The sequence below is a fragment of the Mesoplodon mirus genome (assembly GCF_964341445.2).
Source record: "Mesoplodon mirus genome assembly, chromosome: 1".
NCBI classification, from domain to species: Eukaryota; Metazoa; Chordata; class Mammalia; order Artiodactyla; family Ziphiidae; genus Mesoplodon; species Mesoplodon mirus.
Window position 1 is genome coordinate 157,403,445 of NC_138976.1, and position 13,739 is coordinate 157,417,183.

Genomic DNA, 13,739 nt, shown 5'->3' on the forward strand with positions numbered 1-13,739 from the left:
TGCAGAAAAAGAAGGCGCCCTTTGGCCTGGGCCTAAAAACTTGTGACACTTCACTGGGCCTGCCGGGCTCTGAGGGCCCTGCCCTGGGCCCCCTGCTCCCCTGCCCTTTGTTCAGTCACAGCAGAGATGGCCACACCCACTCCCTCAGTGAGGGCAGTGTTCCAACCTCCCTGAGCCCCGCCCCCTCTCCGCAGGTTACAATGGACTACAGAGGCTGCATTCTGAGGCCAGGGCGTTCCGAGAATGCCAAGGGCAGACATGATGCCCTTAAATGATTTCCTCTTGTGTCAGTGTTGGTAAACTTTAGGAGCTAGGAAATGGTCCACTTTACAGAAATGTTCAAATTTACTGGCATTTCATATATTGTCTGCTCTAACATTGTCCTGAATCTTTCTGTACATTCTTTACTTATGTTTTGTTTCTCCTTAATCAAAGTGTGTCTTTTAAATCTTTTCAAAGAAGATTCTTTGGACTTACTAAATCACCTGAATTTTATATGTTTTCTGTTGTATTAAGTTGTGCTCATATCTTTATTTATCTTTTTTCTATGTTCTCAGGGTTTATTGTTTTCATCTTCTGATGTCAATTAAAACACTTGGTTATTCATTTTAATAAATCTTTTTACTTATAAGATTTGAACTTTTGAAGATTCCAGCTGACTTGTACATTTCTAAGGGTCAGGTCCTCTCCATTGTTGCTGGCCTAAAGCTTAGTTCACCATACAGCAATGTATATATTGACCTATTTTCCCCTCGACTTTCTGTGATTCCCTACATCTCACCTTTCTTTGCAGACAAGCCATTTGAAATACCCTTAACTTATTTCACAGCCAATAAGGCTTTGAAATAATGTGTATTTTTTAGAGAAATCTTCTTATATAATTAGGCAGAAAATCTGACATGCCATAGTTTTCAAAACAGCATAATTTCACTCTTCTCAATGATTAAACTGTTGTATTACACAACCTTGGAGTATTTAGGTTTATCAATGACATGTCCTTGAAAAATGTTTTAGAGATCCTACCAGTCTTTGAAAACATCCTTGTGCCTTGTTTCAGTTCCAGTTTTATGTATATTTTCTGCCTTGCACCCGATTATTCCTTCATCTGATGGATGGCCTTGGGAATCTATTTCAGGTATTGATGGTTTTGGCTGATTGTTTCCCCTTGTAGCTGCTTTCTTCATTATTGTGTAAATCTAGATCATGAGCTCATGTTTAGCTAAACAGCTGACCTTGTAAGAGGCTTAGGTGTGAACGCTCATAAGATTCAGCAGAAAGTCGGCAAAGATTTATTTGTGTCCCTCCAATGAGTGGCCCGCAAGGACCCCGTTTTCTACAAGTGTTGGTCCAATACTCCCTCTAGAGGCAGGGGACTAAGACAGGGCTGCTTTGCAGCCCCCGATCTGGGGCAGGGGCAGTGGGCGGCCTGTGACCCTGGCAGGAGCCTCTCCACATGTGTCCCAGGGGCCCATCTGCCTGCAAACTTCGGTCACCTGGCAGGAAGCTACGATGCCCAGAACTATGCTTAGCTGTGCAGCGCGGTGTACTGCGCGGACACGTTCCAGACACACTTCAAGTAAGAGCGCGGCCTGAGTGGAAAGGTGAGAGTTTGGGCAGCTGTGCAGACAAAGAAGGCGCCCTTTGGCCTGGGCCTAAAATCTTGTGACACTCCACTGGGCCTGCCGGGCTCTGAGGGCCCTGCCCTGGGCCCCCTGCTCTCCTGCCCTTTGTTCAGTCACAGCAGAGATGGCCACACCCACTCCCTCAGTGAGGGCAGTGTTCCAACCTCCCTCAGCCCCGCCCCCTCTCCGCAGGTTACCATGGACTACAGAGGCTGCATTCTGAGGCCAGGGCATTCCGAGAATGCCAAGGGCAGACATGATGACCTTAAATGATTTCCTCTTGTGCCAGTGTTGGTAAACTTTAGGAGCTAGGAAATGGTCCACTTTACAGAAATGTTCAAATTTACTGGCATTTCATATATTCTCTGCTCTAACATTGTCCTGACTCTTTCTGTATATTCTTTACTTATGTTTTGGTTTTCCTTAATCAAAGTGTGTCTTTTAAATCTTTTCAAAGAAGATTCTTTGGACTTACTAAATCACCTGAATTTTATACGTTTTCTGTTGTATTAAGTTCTGCTCATATCTTTATTTATCTTTTCTCTATGTTCTCAGGGTTTATTGTTTTCATCTTCTGATGTCAATTAAAACACTTGGTTATTCATTTTAATAAATCTTTTTACTTATAAAGATTTGAACTTTTGAAGATTCCAGCTTACTTGTACGTGTCTAAGGGTCAGGTCCTCTCCATTGTTGCTGGCCTAAGGCTTAGTTCACCATACAGCAATGTATATATTGACCTATTTTCCCCTCGACTTTCTGTGATTCCCTACATCTCACCTTTCTTTGCAGACAAGCCATTTGAAACACCCTTAACTTATTTCACAGCCAATAAGTCTTTGAAATAATGTGTATTTTTTAGAGAAATCTTCTTATATAATTAGGCAGTAAATCTGACATGCCATAGTTTTCAAAACAGCATAATTTCACTCTTCTCAATGATTAATCTGTTGTATTACACAACCTTGGAGTATTTAGCTTTATCAATGACATGTCCTTGAAAAATGTTTTAGAGATCCTACCAGTCTTTGAAAACATCCTTGTGCCTTGTTTCAGTTCCAGTTTTATGTATATTTTCTGCCTTGCACCCGATTATTCCTACATCTGATGGATGGCCTTGGGAATCTAATTCTGGTATTGATGGTTTTGGCTGATTGTCTCCCCTTGTAGCTGCTTTCTTCATTATTGTGTAAATTTAGATCATGAGCTCATGTTTACCTAAACAGCTGACCTTGTAAGAGGCTTAGTTGTGAACGCTCGTAAGTTTCAGCAGAAAGTCGGCAAAGATTTATTTGTGTCCCGCCAATGAGTGGCCCGCAAGGACCCCGTTTTCTACAAGTGTTGGTCCAATACTCCCTCTAGAGGCAGGGGACTCAGACAGGGCTGCTTTGCGGCCCCCGATCTGGGGCAGGGGCAGTGGGCGGCCTGTGACCCGGGCAGGAGCCCCTCCGCGTGTGTCCCAGGGACCCATCTGCCTGCGAACTTCGGCCACCTGGCAGGAAGCTATGATGCCCAGAACTATGCTTAGCTGTGCAGCGCGGTGTGCTGCGCGGACATGTTCCACACACACTTCAAGTAAAAGGGCGGCCTGAGTGGAAAGGTGAGAGTTTGGGCAGCTGTGCAGAAAAAGAAGGCGCCCTTTGGCCTGGGCCTAAAAACTTGTGACACTCCACTGGGCCTGCCGGGCTCTGAGGGCCCTGCCCTGGGCCCCCTGCTCCCCTGAACTTTGTTCAGTCACAGCAGAGATGGCCACACCCACTCCCTCAGTGAGGGCAGTGTTCCAACCTCCCTCAGCCCCGCCCCCTCTCTGCAGGTTACCATGGACTACAGAGGCTGCATTCTGAGGCCAGGGCGTTCCGAGAATGCCAAGGGCAGACATGATGCCCTTAAATGATTTCCTCTTATGTCAGTGTTGGTAAACTTTAGGAGCTAGGAAATGGTCCACTTTACAGAAATGTTCAAATTTACTGGCATTTCATATATTCTCTGCTCTAACATTGTCCTGACTCTTTCTGTACATTCTTTACTTATGTTTTGGTTCTCCTTAATCAAAGTGTGTCTTTTAAATCTTTTCAAAGAAGATTCTTTGGACTTACTAAATCACCTGAATTTTATACGTTTTCTGTTGTATTAAGTTGTGCTCATATCTTTATTTATCTTTTTTCTATGTTCTCAGGGTTTATTGTTTTCATCTTCTGATGTCAATTAAAACACTTGGTTATTCATTTTAATAAATCTTTTTACTTATAAAGATTTGAACTTTTGAAGATTCCAGCTTACTTGTACATTTCTAAGGGTCAGGTCCTCTCCATTGTTGCTGGCCTAAGGCATAGTTCACCATACAGCAATGTATATATTGACCTATTTTCCCCTCGACTTTCTGTGATTCCCTACATCTCACCTTTCTTTGCAGACAAGCCATTTGAAATACCCTTAACTTATTTCACAGCCAATCAGGCTTTGAAATAATGTGTATTTTTTAGAGAAATCTTCTTATATAATTAGGCAGAAAATCTGACCTGCCATAGTTTTCAAAACAGCATAATTTCACTCTTCTCAATGATTAATCTGTTGTATTACACAACCTTGGAGTATTTAGCTTTATCAATTACATGTCCTTGAAAAATGTTTTAGAGATCCTACCAGTCTTTGAAAACATCCTTGTGCCTTGTTTCAGTTCCAGTTTTATGTATATTTTCTGCCTTGCACCCGATTATTCCTTCATCTGATGGATGGCCTTGGGAATCTATTTCAGGTATTGATGGTTTTGGCTGATTGTTTCCCCTTGTAGCTGCTTTCTTCATTATTGTGTAAATCTAGATCATGAGCTCATGTTTAGCTAAACAGCTGACCTTGTAAGAGGCTTAGGTGTGAACGCTCGTAAGATTCAGCAGAAAGTCGGCAAAGATTTATTTGTGTCCCTCCAATGAGTGGCCCGCAAGGACCCCGTTTTCTACAAGTGTTGGTCCAATACTCCCTCTAGAGGCAGGGGACTCAGACAGGTTCTGTTTTGCGGCCCCCGATCTGGGGCAGGGGCAGTGGGCGTCCTGTGACCCGGGCAGGAGCCTCTCCACATGTGTCCCAGGGACCCATCTGCCTGCGAACTTCGGTCACCTGGCAGGAAGCTACGATGCACAGAACTATGCTTAGCTGTGCAGCGTGGTGTACTGCGCGGACACGTTCCAGACACACTTCAAGTAAGAGGGCGGCCTGAGTGGAAAGGTGAGAGTTTGGGCAGCTGTGCAGACAAAGAAGGCGCCCTTTGGCCTGGGCCTAAAATCTTGTGACACTCCACTGGGCCTGCCGGGCTCTGAGGGCCCTGCCCTGGGCCCCCTGCTCCCCTGCCCTTTGTTCAGTCACAGCAGAGATGGCCACACCCACTCCCTCAGTGAGGGCAGTGTTCCAACCTCCCTCAGCCCCGCCCCCACTCTGCAGGTTACCATGGACTACAGAGGCTGCATTCTGAGGCCAGGGCGTTCCGAGAATGCCAAGGGCAGACATGATGACCTTAAATGATTTCCTCTTGTGTCAGTGTTGGTAAACTTTAGGAGCTAGGAAATGGTCCACTAGATAGAAATGTTCAAATTTACTGGCATTTCATATATTGTCTGCTCTAACATTGTCCTGACTCTTTCTGTATATACTTTACTTATGTTTTGTTTCTCCTTAATCAAAGTGTGTCTTTTAAATCTTTTCAAAGAAGATTCTTTGGACTTACTAAATCACCTCAATTTTATACGTTTTCTGTTGTATTAAGTTGTGCTCATATCTTTATTTATCTTTTTTCTATGTTCTCAGGGTTTATTGTTTTCATCTTCTGATGTCAATTAAAACACTTGTTTATTCATTTTAATAAATCTTTTTACTTATAAAGATTTGAACTTTTGAAGATTCCAGCTTACTTGTACGTGTCTAAGGGTCAGGTCCTCTCCATTGTTGCTGGCCTAAGGCTTAGTTCACCATACAGCAATGTATATATTGACCTATTTTCCCCTCGACTTTCTGTGATTCCCTACATCTCACCTTTCTTTGCAGACAAGCCATTTGAAATACCCTTAACTTATTTCACAGCCAATAAGTCTTTGAAATAATGTGTATTTTTTAGAGAAATCTTCTTTTATAATTAGGCAGAAAATCTGACCTGCCATAGTTTTCAAAACAGCATAATTTCACTCTTCTCAATGATTAATCTGTTGTATTACACAACCTTGGAGTATTTAGCTTTATCAATGACATGTCCTTGAAAAATGTTTTAGAGATCCTACCAGTCTTTGAAAACATCCTTGTGCCTTGTTTCAGTTCCAGTTTTATGTATATTTTCTGCCTTGCACCCGATTATTCCTTCATCTGATGGATGGCCTTGGGAATCTAATTCTGGTATTGATGGTTTTGGCTGATTATCTCCCCTTGTAGCTGCTTTCTTCAATATTGTGTAAATTTAGATCATGAGCTCATGTTTAGCTAAACAGCTGACCTTGTAAGAGGCTTAGGTGTGAACGCTCGTAAGTTTCAGCAGAAAGTCGGCAAAGATTTATTTGTGTCCCTCCAATGAGTGGCCCGCAAGGACCCCGTTTTCTACAAGTGTTGGTCCAATACTCCCTCTAGAGGCAGGGGACACAGACAGGGCTGCTTTGCGGCCCCCGATCTGTGTCAGGGGCAGTGGGCGGCCTGTGGCCCGGGCAGGAGCCTCTCCACGTGTGTCCCAGGGACCCATCTGCCTGCGAACTTCGGTCACCTGGCAGGAAGCTACGATGCCCAGACCTATGCTTAGCTGTGCAGCGCGGTATACTGCACGGACACGTTCCACAACACATCAAGTAAGAGGGCGGCCTGAGTGGAAAGTTGAGAGTTTGGGCAGCTGTGCAGACAAAGAAGGCGCCCTTGGGCCTGGGCCTAAAATCTTGTGACACTCCACTGGGCCTGCCGTGCTCTGAGGGCCCCGCCCTGGGCCCCCAGCTCCCCTGCCCTTTGTTCAGTCACAGCAGAGATGGCCACACCCACTCCCTCAGTGAGGGCAGTGTTCCAACCTCCCTCAGCCCCGCCCCCTCTCCGCAGGTTTCTATGGAATACAGAGGCTGCATTCTGAGGCCAGGGCGTTCCATGAATGCCAAGGGCAGACATGACAACCTTATATGATTTCCTCTTGTGTCAGTGTTGGTAAACTTTAGGAGCTAGGAAATGGTCCACTTGACAGAAATGTTCCAATTTACCTGCATTTCATATATTGTCTGCTCTAACATTGTCCTGACTCTTTCTGTATATTCTTTACTTATGTTTTGGTTTTCCTTAATCAAAGTGTGTCTTTTAAATCTTTTCAAAGAAGATTCTTTGGACTTACTAAATCACCTGAATTTTATACGTTTTCTGTTGTATTAAGTTCTGCTCATATCTTTATTTATCTTTTTTCTATGTTCTCAGGGTTTATTGTTTTCATCTTCTGATGTCAATTAAAACACTTGGTTATTGATTTTAATAAATCTTTTCACTTATAAAGATTTGAACTTTTGAAGATTCCAGCTTACTTGTATGTGTCTAAGTGTCAGGTCCTCTCCATTGTTGCTGGCCTAAGGCTTAGTTCACCATACAGCAATGTATATATTGACCTATTTTCCCCTGGACTTTCTGTGATTCCCTACATCTCACCTTTCTTTGCAGACAAGCCATTTGAAATACCCTAAACTTATTTCACAGCCAATAAGTCTTTGAAATAATGTGTATTTTTTAGAGAAATCTTCTTATATAATTAGGCAGAAAATCTGACCTGCCATAGTTTTCAAAACAGCATAATTTCACTCTTCTCAATGATTAATCTGTTGTATTACACAACCTTGGAGTATTTAGCTTTATCAATGACATGTCCTTGAAAAATGTTTTAGAGATCCTACCAGTCTTTGAAAACATCCTTGTGCCTTGTTTCAGTTCCAGTTTTATGTATATTTTCTGCCTTGCACCCGATTATTCCTACATCTGATGGATGGCCTTGGGAATCTAATTCTGGTATTGATGGTTTTGGCTGATTGTCTCCCCTTGTAGCTGCTTTCTTCATTATTGTGTAAATTTAGATCATGAGCTCATGTTTAGCTAAACAGCTGACCTTGTAAGAGGCTTAGGTGTGAACGCTCGTAAGTTTCAGGATAGAGTCGGCAAAGATTTATTTGTGTCCCTCCAATGAGTGGCCCGCAAGGACCCCGTTTTCTACAAGTGTTGGTCCCATACTCCCTCTAGAGTCAGGGGACTCAGACAGGGCTGCTTTGCAGCCCCCGATCTGGGGCAGGGGCAGTGGGCGGCCTGTGACCCGGGCAGGAGCCTCTCCACATGTGTCCCAGGGACCCATCTGCCTGCGAACTTCGGTCAACTGGCAGGAAGCTACGATGCCCAGAACTATGCTTAGCTGTGCAGCGCGGTGTACTGCGCGGACACGTTCCAGACACACTTCAAGTAAGAGGGCGGCCTGAGTGGAAATGTGAGAGTTTGGGCAGCTGTGCAGACAAAGAAGGCGCCCTTTGGCCTGGGCCTAAAATCTTGTGACACTCCACTGGGCCTGCCGGGCTCTGAGGGCCCTGCCCTGGGCCCCCTGCTCCCCTGCCCTTTGTTCAGTCACAGCAGAGATGGCCACACCCACTCCCTCAGTGAGGGCAGTGTTCCAACCTCCCTCAGCCCCTCCCCCACTCTGGAGGTTACCATGGACTACAGAGGCTGCATTCTGAGGCCAGGGCGTTCCGAGAATGCCAAGGGCAGACATGATGACCTTAAATGATTTCCTCTTGTGTCAGTGTTGGTAAACTTTAGGAGCTAGGAAATGGTCCACTTGACAGAAATGTTCAAATTTACTGGCATTTCATATATTGTCTGCTCTAACATTGTCCTGACTCTTTCTGTATATACTTTACTTATGTTTTGTTTCTCCTTAATCAAAGTGTGTCTTTTAAATCTTTTCAAAGAAGATTCTTTGGACTTACTAAATCACCTCAATTTTATACGTTTTCTGTTGTATTAAGTTGTGCTCATATCTTTATTTATCTTTTTTCTATGTTCTCAGGGTTTATTGTTTTCATCTTCTGATGTCAATTAAAACACTTGGTTATTCATTTTAATAAATCTTTTTACTTATAAAGATTTGAACTTTTGAAGATTCCAGCTTACTTGTACGTGTCTAAGGGTCAGGTCCTCTCCATTGTTGCTGGCCTAAGGCTTAGTTCACCATACAGCAATGTATATATTGACCTATTTTCCCCTCGACTTTCTGTGATTCCCTACATCTCACCTTTCTTTGCAGACAAGCCATTTGAAATACCCTTAACTTATTTCACAGCCAATAAGTCTTTGAAATAATGTGTATTTTTTAGAGAAATCTTCTTATATAATTAGGCAGAAAATCTGACCTGCCATAGTTTTCAAAACAGCATAATTTCACTCTTCTCAATGATTAATCTGTTGTATTACACAACCTTGGAGTATTTAGCTTTATCAATTACATGTCCTTGAAAAATGTTTTAGAGATCCTACCAGTCTTTGAAAACATCCTTGTGCCTTGTTTCAGTTCCAGTTTTATGTATATTTTCTGCCTTGCACCCGATTGTTCCTACATCTGATGGATGGCCTTGGGAATCTAATTCTGGTATTGATGGTTTTGGCTGATTGTCTCGCCTTCTGGCTACTTTATTCATTATTGTGTAAATTTAGATCATGAGCTCATGTTTAGCTAAACAGCTGACCTTGTAAGAGGCTTAGGTGTGAACGCTCGTAAGTTTCAGCAGAGAGTCGGCAAAGATTTATTTGTGTCCCTCCAAAGAGTGGCCCGCAAGGACCCCGTTTTCTAAAAGTGTTGGTCCAATACTCTCTCTAGACACAGGGGACTCAGACTGGGTTGCTCTGCGGCCCCCGATCTGGGGCAGGGGCAGTGGGTCGCCTGTGACCCGGGCAGGAGCCTCTCCGCGTGAGTCCCAGGGACCCATCTGCCTGCAAACTTCGGTCACCTGGCAGGAAGCTACGATGCCCAGACCTATGCTTAGCTGTGCAGCGTGGTGTACTGCGCGGACAGGTTCCACACACACTTCAAGTAAGAGGGCGGCCTGAGTGGAAAGGTGAGAGTTTGGGCAGCTGTGCAGACAAAGAAGGCGCCCTTTGACCTGGGCCTAAAAGCTTGTGACACTCCACTGGGCCTGCCAGGCTCTGAGGGCCCTGCCCTGGGCCCCCTGCTCCCCTGCCCTTTGTTCAGTAACAGCAGAGATGGCCACACCCACTCCCTCAGTGAGGGCAGTGTTCCAACCTCCCTCAACCCCGCCCCCTCTCCGCAGGTTACCATGGACTACAGTGGCTGCATTCTGAGGCCAGGGCGTTCCGAGAATGCCAAGGGCAGACATGATGACCTTAAATGATTTCCTCTTGTGTCAGTGTTGGTAAACTTTAGGAGCTAGGAAATGGTCCACTTGACAGAAATTTTCAAATTTACTGGCATTTCATATATTCTCTGCTCTAACATTGTCCTGACTCTTTCTGTATATTCTTTACTTATGTTTTGGTTTTCCTTAATCAAAGTGTGTCTTTTAAATCTTTTCAAAGAAGATTCTTTGGACTTACTAAATCACCTGAATTTTATACGTTTTCTGTTGTATTAAGTTCTGCTCATATCTTTATTTATCTTTTTTCTATGTTCTCAGGGTTTATTGTTTTCATCTTCTGATGTCAATTAAAACACTTGGTTATTCATTTTAATAAATCTTTTTACTTATAAAGATTTGAACTTTTGAAGATTCCAGCTTACTTGTACCTGTCTAAGGGTCAGGTCCTCTCCATTGTTGCTGGCCTAAGGCTTAGTTCACCATACAGCAATGTATATATTGACCTATTTTCCCCTCGACTTTCTGTGATTCCCTACATCTCACCTTTCTTTGCAGACAAGCCATTTGAAATACCCTTAACTTATTTCACAGCCAATAAGTCTTTGAAATAATGTGTATTTTTTAGAGAAATCTTCTTATATAATTAGGCAGAAAATCTGACCTGCCATAGTTTTCAAAACAGCATAATTTCACTCTTCTCAATGATTAATCTGTTGTATTACACAACCTTGGAGTATTTAGCTTTATCAATGACATGTCCTTGAAAAATGTTTTAGAGATCCTACCAGTCTTTGAAAACATCCTTGTGCCTTGTTTCAGTTCCAGTTTTATGTATATTTTCTGCCTTGCACCCGATTATTCCTACATCTGATGGATGGCCTTGGGAATCTAATTCTGGTATTGATGGTTTTGGCTGATTGTCTCGCCTTCTTGCTACTTTCTTCATTATTGTGTAAATTTAGATCATGAGCTCATGTTTAGCTAAACAGCTGACCTTGTAAGAGGCTTAGGTGTGAACGCTCGTAAGTTTCAGCAGAGAGTCGGCAAAGATTTATTTGTGTCCCTCCAATGAGTGGCCCGCAAGGACCCCGTTTTCTACAAGTGTTGGTCCAATACTCCCGCTAGAGGCAGGGGACTCAGACAGGGCTGCTTTGCGGCCCCCGATCTGGGGCAGGAGCAGTGGGCGGCCTGTGACCCGGGCAGGAGCCTCTCCGCGTGTGTCCCATGGACCCATCTGCCTGCGAACTTCGGTCACCTGGCAGGAAGCTACGATGCCCAGACCTATGCTTAGCTGTGCAGCGCGGTGTACTGCACGGATACGTTCCACACACACTTCAAGTAAGAGGGCGGCCTGAGTGGAAAGGTGAGAGTTTGGGCAGCTGTGCAGACAAAGAAGGCGCCCTTTGGCCTGGGCCTAAAAGCTTGTGACAGTCAACTGGGCCTGCCGGGCTCTGAGGGCCGTGCCCTGGGCCCCCTGCTCCCCTGCCCTTCGTTCAGTCACAGCAGAGATGGCCACACCCACTCCCTCAGTGAGGGCAGTGTTCCAACCTCCCTCAGCCCCGCCCCCTCTTCAGAGGTTACCATGGACTACAGAGGCTGCATTCTGAGGCCAGAGCATTCCGAGAGTCCCAAGGGCAGACATGATGACCTTAAATGATTTCCTCTTGTGTCAGTGTTGGTAAACTTTAGGAGCTAGGAAATGGTCCACTTGACAGAAATGTTCCAATTTACTGGCATTTCATATATTCTCTGCTCTAACATTGTCCTGACTCTTTCTGTATATTCTTTACTTATGTTTTTGTATTCCTTAATCAATGTGTGTCTTTTCAATCTTTTCAAAGAAGATTCTTTGGACTTACTAAATCACCTGAATTTCATACGTTTTCTGTTGTATTAAGTTCTGCTCATATCTTTATTTATGTTTTTTCTATGTTCTCAGGGTTTATTGTTTTCATCTTCTGATGTCAATTAAAACACTTGGTTATTCATTTTAATAAATCTTTTTACTTATAAAGATTTGAACTTTTGAAGATTCCAGCTTACTTGTACGTGTCTAAGGGTCAGGTCCTCTCCATTGTTGCTGGCCTAAGGCTTAGTTCACCATACAGCAATGTATATATTGACCTATTTTCCCCTCGACTTTCTGTGATTCCCTACATCTCACCTTTCTTTGCAGACAAGCCATTTGAAATACCCTTAACTTATTTCACAGCCAATAAGTCTTTGAAATAATGTGTATTTTTTAGAGAAATCTTCTTATATAATTAGGCAGAAAATCTGACCTGCCATAGTTTTCAAAACAGCATAATTTCACTCTTCTCAATGATTAATCTGTTGTATTACACAACCTTGGAGTATTTAGCTTTATCAATGACATGTCCTTGAAAAATGTTTTAGAGATCCTACCAGTCTTTGAAAACATCCTTGTGCCTTCTTTCAGTTCCAGTTTTATGTATATTTTCTGCCTTGCACCCGATTATTCCTACATCTGATGGATGGCCTTGGGAATCTAATTCTGGTATTGATGGTTTTGGCTGATTGTCTCGACTTCTGGCTACTTTCTTCATTATTGTGTAAATTTAGATCATGAGCTCATGTTTAGCTAAACAGCTGACCTTGTAAGAGGCTTAGGTGTGAACGCTCGTAAGTTTCAGCAGAGAGTCGGCAAAGATTTATTTGTGTCCCTCCAATGAGTGGCCCGCAAGGACCCCGTTTTCTACAAGTGTTGGTCCAATACTCCCGCTAGAGGCAGGGGATTCAGACAGGGCTGCTTTGCGGCCCCCGATCTGGGGCAGGAGCAGTGGGCGGCCTGTGACCCGGGCAGGAGCCTCTCCGCGTGTGTCCCATGGACCCATCTGCCTGCGAACTTCGGTCACCTGGCAGGAAGCTACGATGCCCAGACCTATGCTTAGCTGTGCAGCGCGGTGTACTGCACGGATACGTTCCACACACACTTCAAGTAAGAGGGCGGCCTGAGTGGAAAGGTGAGAGTTTGGGCAGCTGTGCAGACAAAGAAGGCGCCCTTTGGCCTGGGCCTAAAAGCTTGTGACAGTCAACTGGGCCTGCCGGGCTCTGAGGGCCGTGCCCTGGGCCCCCTGCTCCCCGGCCCTTCGTTCAGTCACAGCAGAGATGGCCACACCCACTCCCTCAGTGAGGGCAGTGTTCCAACCTCCCTCAGCCCCGCCCCCTCTTCAGAGGTTACCATGGACTACAGAGGCTGCATTCTGAGGCCAGAGCATTCCGAGAGTCCCAAGGGCAGACATGATGACCTTAAATGATTTCCTCTTGTGTCAGTGTTGGTAAACTTTAGGAGCTAGGAAATGGTCCACTTGACAGAAATGTTCCAATTTACTGGCATTTCATATATTCTCTGCTCTAACATTGTCCTGACTCTTTCTGTATATTCTTTACTTATGTTTTTGTATTCCTTAATCAATGTGTGTCTTTTCAATCTTTTCAAAGAAGATTCTTTGGACTTACTAAATCACCTGAATTTCATACGTTTTCTGTTGTATTAAGTTCTGCTCATATCTTTATTTATGTTTTTTCTATGTTCTCAGGGTTTATTGTTTTCATCTTCTGATGTCAATTAAAACACTTGGTTATTCATTTTAATAAATCTTTTTACTTATAAAGATTTGAACTTTTGAAGATTCCAGCTTACTTGTACGTGTCTAAGGGTCAGGTCCTCTCCATTGTTGCTGGCCTAAGGCTTAGTTCACCATACAGCAATGTATATATTGACCTATTTTCCCCTCGACTTTCTGTGATTCCC